The 13,517-nt window shown below is 47.3% G+C and overlaps 1 protein-coding gene across 8 annotated transcripts in view; it reads left to right on the forward strand.

The window, feature by feature from the left end:
• The window catches only part of Bcas3 (BCAS3 microtubule associated cell migration factor), a 583,386-nt gene that overhangs the window by 545,509 nt on the left and 24,360 nt on the right, over window positions 1-13,517 (forward strand). The window lies entirely within an intron of this gene.

Here is a 13,517-nt window from a genome sequence, read left to right on the forward strand (position 1 = left end):
TGAGTCGAGGGGAAATCAGAACCAGATTAACAGTTATTTGGGCATTTTTCACACTTACTAATGAAGTGGGCTTTTTACGAGGCCTAAGCAGAGCCTCTCCAGGAAGCAGGGCCTCCCCTGCCGTCGTATAGGTGCTAAGGTCTGCGAAGGGAAAGGGCAGAAACAGCCGGGAGCCTTGGCCTGCGCCCTGCAGCTGTGCAGGGAAGGCCCCTGGGTGCTCCACACTCCCATTGGACTCCTAGACTGGTAGCAGGAGGCATGAATTTCTCTAGTTTGCCTTAATAGGGTGTTAACCCCGTCCCTGGAACTCGTGTTAACAACACACGGCTGGAACTGAGGGAGGAGGCCCAGGACTGGCAGCTGCAGGCAGCTTGAGGCCTGAACTCCCGGGGCGGGGAGGGAGGAGGAAGGAAAGGGAGACACCAGTTGAGTGTCAGCTGGATAAAACAGCCAAGTGTAGTGGGACCAAGGTTTGTCTGCTCCTGCTTCTGTCACGGCCCATGTTGAATCCCCTCCATGGGCCTCATCTTCTTTGTTTGTAAAAGAGTAGTTAGAACCAGATATACTCTCAGGGACCAACAGCTAACAAATAGGGGACAGACAGGTTCGGGAGTGTGCGGTGCAAGGGGTGATACTCTGGCTTTAGTGTGCCAAGGTGCCCTGGGGATCTTATTAATTGCAGATTCGGAAGCAGCAGGACTGGGTGGGATCTGGGGTTGGTTTCTAACAAGCCTCCAGGCATGGTGGCTGCTGCCCTGGTAGGGACCGCACTTTGTTTTTTCTTGTTTGTTTTTTTGGTACCGGGACTGAACCCAGGGGGCACTTAGCCACTGAGCAATATCCCCAGCCCTTTTTTTTTAATATTTTGAGACAGGGTCTCACTGAGTTGGTTGGGGTCTTGCTAAATTTCTGAGGCTGGCCTCAAACTCATGATCTTCCTGCCTCAGATTCCCAAGCCACTAGCATTTTGAGGGGCACCACTATATCTGGGTGGCCCACCCTTGAAATAGCAAAGGTGGAAAGCCCAAGACTGGCCTTTCCAACCCAGGCCCTGCCCCTCACTTTACTCCCCTGAACTTCCTCAGCTGCCAGCTGGGGACTGGAAAGTTGCCTTGTCTCCCTCCCTAAGGGTTTTGTGAGAATCGAGGGACCCAACGCCTGAGGAGCACCTTGCACAGGCTGCGAGCGTGCAGCCTGATGCTTACTGACATCATTCAGATTGCTGTGCCTTGTGCTGCCTGCGCGTTCCCACAGCTTCTCAACTCTGCCCTACATCCGCCCTGCTTTCCATGCCTGGGTGGCTGAGTCAGGGTGACCAGCCAAAACACTTTGACATGTCAAGGCAGGAAATGACAGTTCCCAGGCACCCGCATTCAGGTGTGGAACGAGCCCTGAACACACTTTGTGTGATAAATTCAAATGATACCCGGCTGAACCCGTACCACCCCCATAGGCTGCAGACCAGGAAATGAGGCTGAAAATCAGAGAAGTCGCCATAAGACCAGGGGCCTGGGCCAGGACCTGTCGGTTTCGGCAATGTCGGGCATCGGTCCACGCCACGTTCAGCTCTTTGCCCACCTCGGGCAGCCATGACTCGGGCAGCTCTGTGGGGTGTAGGTTTGTTCAGGGAGACCTTCACAGTGGGTTCCGTAAATACCCTGTGAGGTGAGAAGCTGAGGCCAAACCTTTGCCCACCCTGAGCCTCAGTAAAGGGGAGTTGAGAGCATCCATTCTGCCCAGGGTAGATGTGACTGTGATCCCACAGTCAAAATGAAATCATTTGTGAAAATACACCAAGTGTCCTGAACAACGTCTGCTCCAGTGGCCTCTCCTCACTGCCCAAGTCATGGACAATCGTGGCTTTGTGCTTGTATGTACAGGGTCTTCCACCCACCCCAGCCACCCCAGCTCCAGGGCAGGCCCCTCCACTGTCCCTACAGTGCTGCCTCCCTCTGACCCTTCTTAGGTCCTAAGGCCACACCTCTGCTGCACAGCTTCAGCGTAAAGGCCTAGACACTGGGGAACCTGTTACACACACTGCCCCTGTGTGCGAACACCATGCCAGGACAGATCTTCAGTCCAGCATCCCTGCTGCTGAAAACCTGGACTTGCCCTTTGAAGTGAGAGCTGATGATTGAGATGGCAGAAGGATATGAGAGACTGTCCACACTGCAGGTAGAAATGCCAGCCTGTGATTCCAGCTGCTGGGGAGGCTGAGGCAGGAGGATCACTGGAACCCAGAATTCAGGTCAGCCTGGGCCACATAGCGAGACCCTCATCTCAAAAATAAAAAATTAATTTTAAAAAGAAATAAAGAAATAGACACCATTTTAAAGTTAGGCAACTATTCATTTAACACAACCAAAAAATGGGTCAGCTGTTAAACCATGCAGTCCACCTTGCAGGCACATCCCGACCCTCCTCTTCCTTCCCCAGGGCTCCGGCCCGTGGGCTTAGATAGCCTTGGCTTCAGATAGGAGCCTGTTCGCCAGCCCATCCCTCCCTGGCCTTTGAGATTCTCCAGGTCCAGCAGCAGCCTGGCCTGCAAACCTGATACTCCAGTCATGTGGGGCAACAGAGAATTCTCACTCAGAAGACATGCAGATCCTTAGGGAAGAGAGGAAAGGGTCAAAAATAATCCTAAAGGACAAGCCATACTCATGTCTGTGTGTACATTGGGTTCCACATTGGAAATCCAGTGATGATCTATCTGATAGTTTTTGAAAGATCTTCTTTAATTAATAAAAACATAAGACTTCTTGGCCCCAGGTTTCAGAATTCAGAGTTCTCACTTAACTTTCCTGTGGAGCACGGAAAGTACTGGGCTTAGGTGGGCAGCTACCCAACTGCAAGAAGCACTTCAAAATTCTGGCTTGGGGAGCTGGGGGTATAGCTCAGTTGGTAGCGTGCTTCCCTTGCATGCACAAGGCCCTGGGTTCAATCCCCAGCACCAAAAAAAAAAAAAAAAAAAAAAAAATCTGGCTTGGGGAGTGGGATGTGGCAAAGTAGTAGAATGCTTCCCCAGCATGCCCGAGGCCCTGGTCCAGTCCCCAGCATAAAGAAAATGAATGAATGAATTAGTTAGTTAATTAATTCTGGAATAGGAAGACTGAGCTATACACACTGGTAATGCAGCCATACTTCAAAATCAATTTTTAGCATGAATTTTAGTGAGGAAATCATAAACTTTGGAGCCAGATGAACCTAGAACCCTGACTATGCCCTTGACATTGTCTGATATTGTCATTTTTTAGCAGAAATCTTATTTCTCTTTGCCTTAGTTTTCTGATCTGCAAATGTTGGTTAATAGCTCCATCCTTGTGAAGTTGTAGGGGAGGTTTGAAAGAGGTTTGGTGCATGTCACGTGGCTATGCCTGGCACTTAGTAGGCACACAGCAAATGCTAGCTCTCGTTACCTTTCCTGACATCTGATCTGACCCAAGACCTAATTCCCACTTGGCACTGGAACTGTCCTAGGGAAGCCATGTGCGCGTTTGCTGTCTTGAGAGATACAGTTCCGTGGAGCTCTTCCATTCCAGGAGCTGTCAGGTTTCTGGGGATAGCTTGTCGCACTGTGTATCCTGAGCTGCGCTATAGGAATCCAACAGCACAGCATTGTGTGGACCTTCCCCCTCCGCCCTCAGAAGCAGGCCAGGCAGTGTTCCCACTGTGGCCTCGCTGCGGGATGCTTCTTCACTGCCCACCTGGACGTGGAAGCCATGATCACATCAGGTCTAAAGCAGAGGAAGAAAGGGTCTCTGGGATCCCTTCTGGGAAAACGACGATTCCACGTGACTTGGAAAGCCCTCTTGCTCTCTGCAGCTCCCCTGGGCCTGACTGAGTGTGGAGCCAGTCGAAACTCTCCCAACTGGGGTCTGCGGTGATGACTGGTCTCTTGGGCTCACAGGCAGACAGCAGGGGCCTGCTCAATGACCTCGTGATGTGTGAAGGGCCAGGCATTCCTGATAATCATGAAAGGGTGTCTCCTAAAGCCGCTGTCCTGTTTATCCAAAGGATAGAAGGGGGTGGGGGTAGGGGACCAAAGGGGACAGGTAAAGGACTTTTAAAATCGACCCTTCCAGAATTGTTCTAGAACTTTGTGATCTGATGTATGCTATTTATACAGAGTGGAATTCTTTCTGCCATTTTTCACACACAAGTCGGTGCACATTCCTGATAGACATTAAAAAGAAATATGTCATACGTACACATGGATGAGTCAACATCGCGTGCAGCCAGCCATAGCCACTGGGAGAAGAGTCAAACACCGGCCGTGGAGCCGCAGGCTTGCCTGCCCCCACCTGAGTCAAGCCTGCACACAGGGCTGGACAGGGGAGGCCACTCACAAGGGCAGGCCTCCCCTCACTTGCTTCTTATAGGTTGTGTTTTTGTCTCAACTTTTTCTTGTCTTGCCTTTTTCTTTTTCCTTTTCATATAGAAAGGTAAAGGGTCCTTTGTAGTTCAATACCCAAAGACAACCATGGTTCTCATTTTCTCAATAATTATTAGAATGCTTTTCTATGCTTCTTTTATGTTAGTCAATAATAACTATAGACTTTTGTCTTACTTTGTTTATTTAAAATTGTCTAAAGTATTTATCATATAGAGTATGTGTTTAGCATGCACAAGGCCCTGGGTTCAATTCCCTGCACTCCTAAAAAAAATGTTTCCCCTATTATAAACATTCATTTTTCGTGACTACCTAATATTCCACTGCTAGAATGAAGTATGATTTACTTAACAAATACTGTTTTATCAAGTTATGTTCAAGTGGAAATGTGTATGTTTATACATGGAGGTTTCTTGGCTTCCTAGATAATTTTCTTTAGCTAAATTACTGAAAGTGGCATCCCTAGATCAATAGTTGGGCATGTTTTTAATTCTTCATACATACTGCCAAAGTGCCCTTCAGATAGTGGAGACCAGTGCTATTTCCGCCAACAGTGGGTCATCTCACTCCATCCTTAGTTGAGTATGATTCTGAATATTTATTAAAGAATTTAGGGAGCTGCAAAGTTCTATCCCGATTTTCAGTTATGGGGAGATCCCTGGGCTATCACAAAACTACCCTTCACCAGAGCTACGAAGCCACTTCTCCCACTTCTGCTGTGTCAGATCTGCATCTGCAAAGAAGTGGTGCACGTAAAGCTCCTTGTGTGCCTTGGCTCCCCAGCAAAGGCCCTTGCTGTGCAATTGATACATACCCGGTCAAGCTTGGTGAGCTGCTGTGGCTGCTCCCCACCCCATGTTGCTCCTCCGACTGGCCCAATTTTCTTCCATCACTTTCTAAGCCTTTCACAGATACCCCAGCCCCTAAAAGGAGCTTCTCACAGAGCTCTGGAAGAATCCTATGTGTTTGCACAGCCCTGTGCAGCTTTACAAGGCACATGTCAAAACACAAAATTATAACAAAATTTAGTTACAGATGTAATTAGCTTTTATTTGCAATTTGTGAATGCAGAGAGTTTCCACAGAATAGAATGAGCGCTCCCACGGGGAAACTGCAGAGCAGTAGGTTTTGTAATTTGGGAACAAGAAAACAGAACAACAGGGGGAAAGCTGATTGGTTAACATCAGTTGCTTCCAGTTGCTCTTCTATAAGGATTGAAGTAGAGGGGCTTCTTATTACACTGACCCTGGCAGACTAGAATCTCCTGGCTTTTGTTTTTGTGGTACTGGGGATTGTGGAACTGGGGATTGAACCCAGGGGTGCTCTACCACTGAACTACATCTCCATCCCTTTTTATTTTTTTAATTTTGAGACAGGGTCTAGCTAAATTGCCAAGGCTGGACTCAAACTTGTAATCCTCCTGCCTGAGCCTCCCAAGTGACTGGGATTACTATTGCACTCAGCTAGAATTTCCTTTTTAGGAAAAACCACTCCGTTTGGTGATCTATGTGCTTCCTGAAAGTTTCCATTTGATTCTGTGGCATTTAACATGAGTGGCTTCATTTTGATTCGGTCGGATCTCTTGGGGCCTAATGTAAGAGTTCAGTACAACACAATGGCCTCCTTTAATTAACATGTTCACGCATACTATCTGATCTCATGCTCACAATTATCCTGGAAAGCACATGTTCATCTCCCTGTTTTATAGGTGTATTATTTTCCAAGGGCTGCTAAAACAAATCACCATAAAGTTGGTGACCTTAAACTCAGAAATTTATTCCCTCATATTTCTTGAGGCCAGAAGTTCAAAATCAAGCTGTAAGTAGGGTCACGCTCCCTTCAAAAGCTCTAGAGGAGAACACTTCCTTGCCTCTGTTGGCTTCTGGTGGTTCCTGGCATCCACTGGTTTGCAGCAGCATGACTCAAACCTGATCCTCTGTCTCCACATGTCCTCTTCCCCCTATGTCTACGATCCTCCCTCCTTCCTCTTGAAAGGACACAGTTCTTGGTGTCATCATCACTTGGGAGGATCTCATTTTGAGATCATTAATTATGTCTGCAAATGAGGTCCTATTCGGAGTCTGCAGCTGAACATATCTTTTTTTTTTTTTTTTTTTGGAAGGGGAGACACCAGTCAACCACAGTAATAGGTAAAGTAACCAAGGTCCAAAGAGGAGAAATGACTTCCCCTAGGTCATACAGAAAGTAGCAGGAAATGGCATTTGAACCCAGGTCTTCTGCTTATCATGTGCCTTTAATGAGACAAAAACAAGACTCTTATAGTATAACTGCTTGATCGTTATTTGGTTTATTGAAAATGAAATTTGTTAGCTTTTGCCCTAAGGTACCTCAAACATCATTTCACCATTTGCCTATTAATATTTTTTTGTTAATTACATTGAAACCATTATTTCCAATGTGACCCCTTAAATTGTCCTCTCTGTTCTAAGTTTGAAGCAGACTTTATTGCAGTTGTAAAGGGGCCTCATTGTCAAAGTGACTGACTACTCTGTGTTAAATTGCGAACACCCTTAATGTCTCGGTGACTGTTGTGTGGCCTCTTGCCGGCTCCGCAGCATTGATGCTGGCCACACTTGGGGCCCACTCCCGAGCTCTGACCAGTGAGCGCTGTGCTGCTGTTACCACCCCCAGCACCTTCAGCCTTAGTCCAGGCATGTCTTTGCTGTTCCAGCTCCTCTCCCTTTCTCTTTGCTCAATTCACATCTTAACCCAAAAAGCAGATCCTTGGAAAATAACCCGATGCCCCAAATCCAAACCCCAAGCCCACACCTCACAAACATGGCTTACCAACTGTCACAAGGTCATTAAGCATTAGATGACCTGAGTCAGAAGAGATTTCTGGAGGCAGGTGTGGTGACACACACCTGTAATTCCAGCTACTGGGCAGGCTGAGGCAGGAGGGTCACAAGTTTCAGGCCAGTGGGGACAACTTAGTGAGACCCTGTCTCAAAATTAAAAGGTGTGGGGGTGTAGCCCAGTGGCAGAGCGCGTGCCTAGAATGTTGGAGGCCCCGGATTTAGTTCCCAGCATTGCAAAGAAAAAAACAAGATTGCTGGAATTCCGGTCCCTTTGCTGTGTTCACATCTCCCTGCAGATGTGGAATCGTTCAATCCCTCATCACTTAACGACGGCGATATGTTCTGAGAAACCTGTCATTAAGTGATTTTGCTCTGCCACATCAGGAGTGCACTCATGCAGCCGCGATGGTGACGCTTCATGGCCTTGTGATGCCATCAAGAAAGGCGGAGAGCACAACATGAGCGAGGCTGCTCCTGCGCTATGCAACACACCGTTTTATAGCAGACTTGTTTTTATAAGTAGAAGGATTAGATTACAAAAATAAGTAAAATTACAAAAATAAGTAGAGTAGGTGCAGAAGCCAGTAACAGTCATTTACTATCGGATGTCGTGTGCTTTACGTAACAGTGTGCGCTATGCTTTTGTGCCACTGACAGCACAGTAGTAGGTTTGTTTCTACCAGCATCACTACAAACATGTAAGTGATGCATTATTCCGTGATGTTATCATGGCCATGAGATCACTAGTGACAGGAATCTGATAAGACTGCTGCCTTTTTTACTTTATCTATTTGTTTAGTTATTTATAATTACCACTGAGCTATGCCCCAGCCTTTTATTTTATTTTGACACAGGTCTCACTAAGTTGCCCTGGCTAACCTTGAACTTGTGATCCTCTTGCCTCAGCCCCCCAGGTAGCTGGGATTACTATGCCACCACACCTGGTGGGACCACCAGTCCCTCATTGACTAAAACATGGCTGTGCAGTGCATGATCATGATTATTTTGGGAACCAACCTAAAGGATGGAGAAGGAAAGATGTCATCCTCATACCTCTCACCCTACCTGACATAGTATATATTGACAAAATGAAATATGCTTACAGACACACCTAGTGACCTAGCATATTGGCGTCCTCCAGAGAACCAGAACTAATAAGAGATTAGACAGATATGTAGGCAGGTAGACAGATGGATATTATGGGAATTGGCTCATGTGATTATGGAGACTGAGAAGTCCCACTGTCTCCCATCTGCAAGCTGGAAAACCAGGGAAGCCAGTGGTGTAGTCCATTAGAGGCTAAAGACCTGATGACCTAGGTTGCTGATGGAGTAGGTTGTGGTCCAAGTCCAAGGGTCTGAGGACCAGGGGCTGATGGCTGAAGGCACAATCTGAGCCTAGAGGCCTGAGAATCAGGATCACCAATGTCCACAAGCAGGAGATGATAATGTGCCAAGTCAGGACAATATTTTCCTCCCTCCACTTTTGTATTATATTCAGACCCTCAATTGGATGAAACCCACACATATTAGTGAGGGGGTATCATCTATGTTCAGTCTACTGATTTGATCTTCCACAAATACCCTCACAGCACATCCAGAAATATTTTACCAACTGTCTGGGCATCCCTTAGCCCAGTCAACTCAACACATAAAACTGACCGTTGCTCCAGGGAAATCTACCGTCCTCAGCCTGTGCTTCTGTGAACTGCCTACAGTGTGGCTACAGGTGTGCTTCCCACAGTGCCAGTCTTCAGCTCAGTTTGGCAGACAATTCGGTGAGCTGGACAAGAGGCTGTCTAGCAGTTACCGTCATCCTGCCTGTGATCATTATTCAGTTGTCGCAGGTGTCATTATTTCAGTTATTACCCACCTAAAAGGGCTTGTATCTTGAAGAGCATCGTTTAATGCAGGTTTTGCTTTCAGTATCTGGCTTCCCTGGTGGCTAGAAATCTGATCAACAGGTTCTCACAAAGTCCAAATCCTGAATGGATCTAATTGACACAAAGTGGAGACTGTCCCACAGACCCGTAAATAGCAGGGTGTGATTAGACACTATCAGTATAGAGGAGCATCCCACCTGCCTCCCTCCACTTCCACCCCTGGGCTCCCTTGCCCCTGTGACAGTGGTGTACAAAGGCAGAGCACGTGCTCCCAGGCCTCCCCAGCAGCTGCCAGCTTACCAGCTGTCACAGCATGCCTTTAATGGGTTTGTGAAACCCAGGAACCTGACCCATTTCTCCTCTGGGGAGAGCATAACACAAGATGCCAAGCTGGATTCAGGAAGCTCCACCGTGTGAGACCAGTTTCCTCTGCCTTCCCGGGCAGGTGATTGTGGTTTATCCAGTGCCTAGAATCTCCAGATCTAAAACAAGTGCACAGAAGGCAGCAGGGTGAAATTGTGGCATTGTTTTTTGCTCACTTGCCATCATATTCTTTCCTTTTATTTAATTTTAATTCCATTTTCTGCCCACCCCAGCCCTAGATGTGCAGGCTCTGGTTCCCCTACCCAAAGGGTGTTGACTCTGCAGTGAAGGTCCGATTTCCCAGATCAATCAATGAACATATCTGTTCTGAGCAAGCATGTTAGACAGAGTCCTGTGTAGAGGAAGCCATGCCCTGAGGAGCTTCTAGTTCAGTTGGAAAAGCAGATCATGTGGACAGGATGAGGCAGCATAAGAATCCGGCCATAGGAATGATCTGTGGGAGTCTCAGATTAACCTGGGTCCACAGGTTAAGGAAGGGCTTCAGAGGCATCCATAAACACCTGATGTTGCTTATAATTTGGTATATGCAAACATGCATTTCCATGGGTAAATTCATAGCTTCACTCCAAAAGTATTATCAGAGTCGGTGGCAAAGCTCACTTGCCATCATAATTATGCCTCAGATAGTTGCTCAAGGTTTCACTGAGCAGGTCAGATGTGAACTCAGTCTTGGAATTGGAATTCAGAGTAACAGGGAGCCCTACAGGGAAAGATTTCCAGGCAGCATCATGGGAAGTTACCTTTCATCTAGTTACCTTTCATCTCTCAAACTCAGTAAGATATAAATCTGTAAAATGTTGATAATCACTGCTTCCCAGAGTTTTGTGAAGGACTATAAACCTCTCTTTTTTTTTTCCTGTCTCATGCTGTTTCCCATACCTCAGTGCAATGTTCAACTCATATCATAGTGAATACTAATCAATTAATCAATATTTGATGAACATGTAACTTAACTGAAATAGTCAACATGAGAACAAAGTATTGCTTCAGCAAAAGATCTTCATTGTCCCAGGCAAGAGGAGGCACACACCTGTAATCCCTGCAACTTGGGAGGCTGAGGCAGGAGGATTGTAAAAGACAAGGCAAGTCTGGGCAACTTAGTGAGACCCTGTGTCAAACTTTTAAAAAGTAAATAAAAAGGGCTGGGGTTGTAACTCAGTGGCAAAGTACCCCTGGATTTAATCCCGGTACCCAACACACACACACACACACCAAAAAAACCTTCGTTGCTAAGCACGTGTTTTTGGTACATTGGGAGAATAGCCAGGTGATCAGTAGCTGTGCCCTCAACACTGATAAAATGTGCAGTTTCCTAAGAGCCCAGAAGTGACCTCACCCTGCAAGAGCTCGGCCTCTTCACCCCAGCACCTGCTGATCTGCACGCACTCACAGCCCGGCGGTCACTCCAGGGTCCTGCTGCCCTCAGCCAGGTGGCTATCAGGGGAGGACGGGAAGGACAGAACAGGGTGGGGGGGTTGCAGGGCCTCCATTGGGATTCCTCCTCCATGGGTGAGAGGGATCACTGATTGTTCCCTCTGTCACTTCTCAGGACAGCAGAAATGACAGAGTGCTCCTTTGCTGAACACTTTTGGTGTCCTCCACCTCCTCCCTGCAATTTCCTAGCCACGCTGTTGCTGAGAGAACTTCAGCCAATTTGTTTTCTTCTGTGTGCTGGCCAGTGGACAGGGTGACTCATCGTCATCAGTACTGAGATACTGCAAGAGGCTGGGCCAGTTGAGAGAGGAAAGGTTTTGTAAAAGGCACTGGTTGAAGGTGACAGGAATTCTCAAACTGAGTTGGGAAAAGACAGAGGCGATTTTTGCTTAAAGCAGTTCTCCACGGCAGGTGCCGCTAAGGGAAGCCATGTGGGAGCTGACAGAATGAGCTCTGAAGAATTAAGAACCTGTGTTCCAAATCTGTCACTCAGAGATTTTGAGCATGTCACTTAATCTCTCTGAGCTTCCAGCTCCTCCTCCATAAATTAAGATGGTACCTACCTGTATGGCTCAGGATCACCGTGATAGTAAGGAGGCCTCAAGCAATATAAAGGTATGGATACCTGTTGTTAACAGGTACATGAGCACACCTGCTATGTACAGGGCACCTTGTGTGTGTCGGGTGCTTTCACACTTATCTGACACAGTCCTCACAGAAGCCCTCTGTGGTGTATTGGTTTTCCATTTCCAAGAATGAGGAATCAGAGGCTCCTGCAGCTAACATGTGTCAGAGTCTACATCTAAGTCTAGGTCTGTTTCCATTCTCACTGTTAAACTAGCTTATGATTCCTCTCCTATGTACTATTACTTTGTCCATTAAAATATCCCATACTCCCCTGGCCTTTATCATCCACCATGGACTGGGCCCATCCTCTTTCTGAACTTCTGTTGCTTTCTTTCTGATTTGACTTCTGATTTCCTCTTGGCCTGTTGCCAGCTCCCCTGCCCTGGCTTCCTTTCTAGAGCAGCCCTACTCTTGTGAAGCAAGAAAGAACGGTCACTCTCTTGAGGTTTCTGGACTCTGAAACCTCTCTGTAAGGAAGCTGAGTACACAGAGGAGGACTATGTTTTCTTGTCATCCTCCCTTCTGATGTCACTAAGCACAAGTGCCCCAGGCAAGACCCTTCAGGAAAACAGCAAGGCCGTAGCTCTTCACCTTGTCAGGTAGACTGGGGTGGGGGCGAGGCACTGAAGGGAAGCACAGACTCCTAGTGGGAACCCTGCTCGGTCTCTCTTCCTTTGAGACAAGGCATTTCTACTCAGGAAATGGAAAAAACCATAGCTGGGCTTGGTAGTGGGTGCCTATAATCCTAGTGGCTCGGGAGGCTGAGGCCAGAGGACCAAGTTCAAAGCCAGCCTCAGCAACTTAGTGAGGCCCTGAGGAACTTAATGAAACCCTGTCTCAACAACAACAACAACAACAAAACACAAAAACGGGCTAGGGATGTGGCTCAGTGGTTAAGCACTTCTGGGTTCAATCACTGGTACAAAAAATAAAATCGAGAGAGAGAGAGAGAGGAGGTAGAGGAATTGCCTGACTCACTTAATGAGTGGGCATAAAACCAAAGGCTAGTTTACAGCTTCAGCCCATGTGTCTGTGGGGAGCTGGGTTCCTGGAGTTGTTGCTAAGGGTGAAGTGTTGGCCCTGCACCCCCAATCCTTATGCCTACGTCTCGAACCTACGTGATTGAGAGAATGTGGGATAGGGCTGCTTCCCATTCTAGAGTTCCACCTGACAAGCCCATCCAAGCAACACACTCCCAAGGTGGGCTTCCCCTTGGGGAGGTGCATATGTAGCTACTGCCCATTCTCCCAGTGCCAGGAATCTATCCTACAATTAGGTAAGAGATAAATCAAAACAAAACTTGGCTGATGAAATTCAGGAGCCATCAGTGACCCTTGCCACACATGCAAATCCCAGCAGGCTGAACAAGAGCCTTTGTCTGGTCAGGAGAGTTCAGGATTATCTGGCCCACTTTGCTGATGTATGGAGGCACAGGCTGTCGGAGTGTTTACTAACCGTTATCACCTCAATGCTTTGGCCATTATCAGAGACAGGGCCGCCTGCCGGGGCTGGGGCTCGCACCCTCTCTATTACCACCTGTCATTGGCAGAGAGTGTGCGCTGACACTGCCCAGTCCTGCCCGCCCAGGGAAGATAGTTTCTGACGGCTGATCAAAGAGGAGAAGCAAGGCCTGATAAAGAGTGTGTGTTTCATGTACTTTTAACTTTGGGAAACATTGGCATTTGCATTTTTTCCTCATCTTCCTGGTGCTGGTAGAAACCAAGCCCAGTATAGTGGGTTCAGTTACCTAATCGCTGGGGAAATGGTATGTGCTTAAAGCAACAGAGCATGACCATAATCTCCTTTGGAGAGAGTGGATGAAATAAGCTTTCACAGAAGACTTGCTGTAGAATAAAGTAGAATAATTTAAATTTGGACTTTGAAGTGATCTTGCATGTGAGATCTAATCTTGGCACTTAGCAGAACACCATGTACTTTTTGGAACTGGGAGCAGCTTTGGATTAAGGAAGAACCCTTGCTG

Source organism: Marmota monax, unplaced genomic scaffold (assembly GCF_021218885.2).
Source record: "Marmota monax isolate L192 unplaced genomic scaffold, Marmota_monax_Labrador192_F-V1.1 WCK01_AAM20220418_F8-fsc00171, whole genome shotgun sequence".
Lineage (NCBI taxonomy): Eukaryota > Metazoa > Chordata > Mammalia > Rodentia > Sciuridae > Marmota > Marmota monax.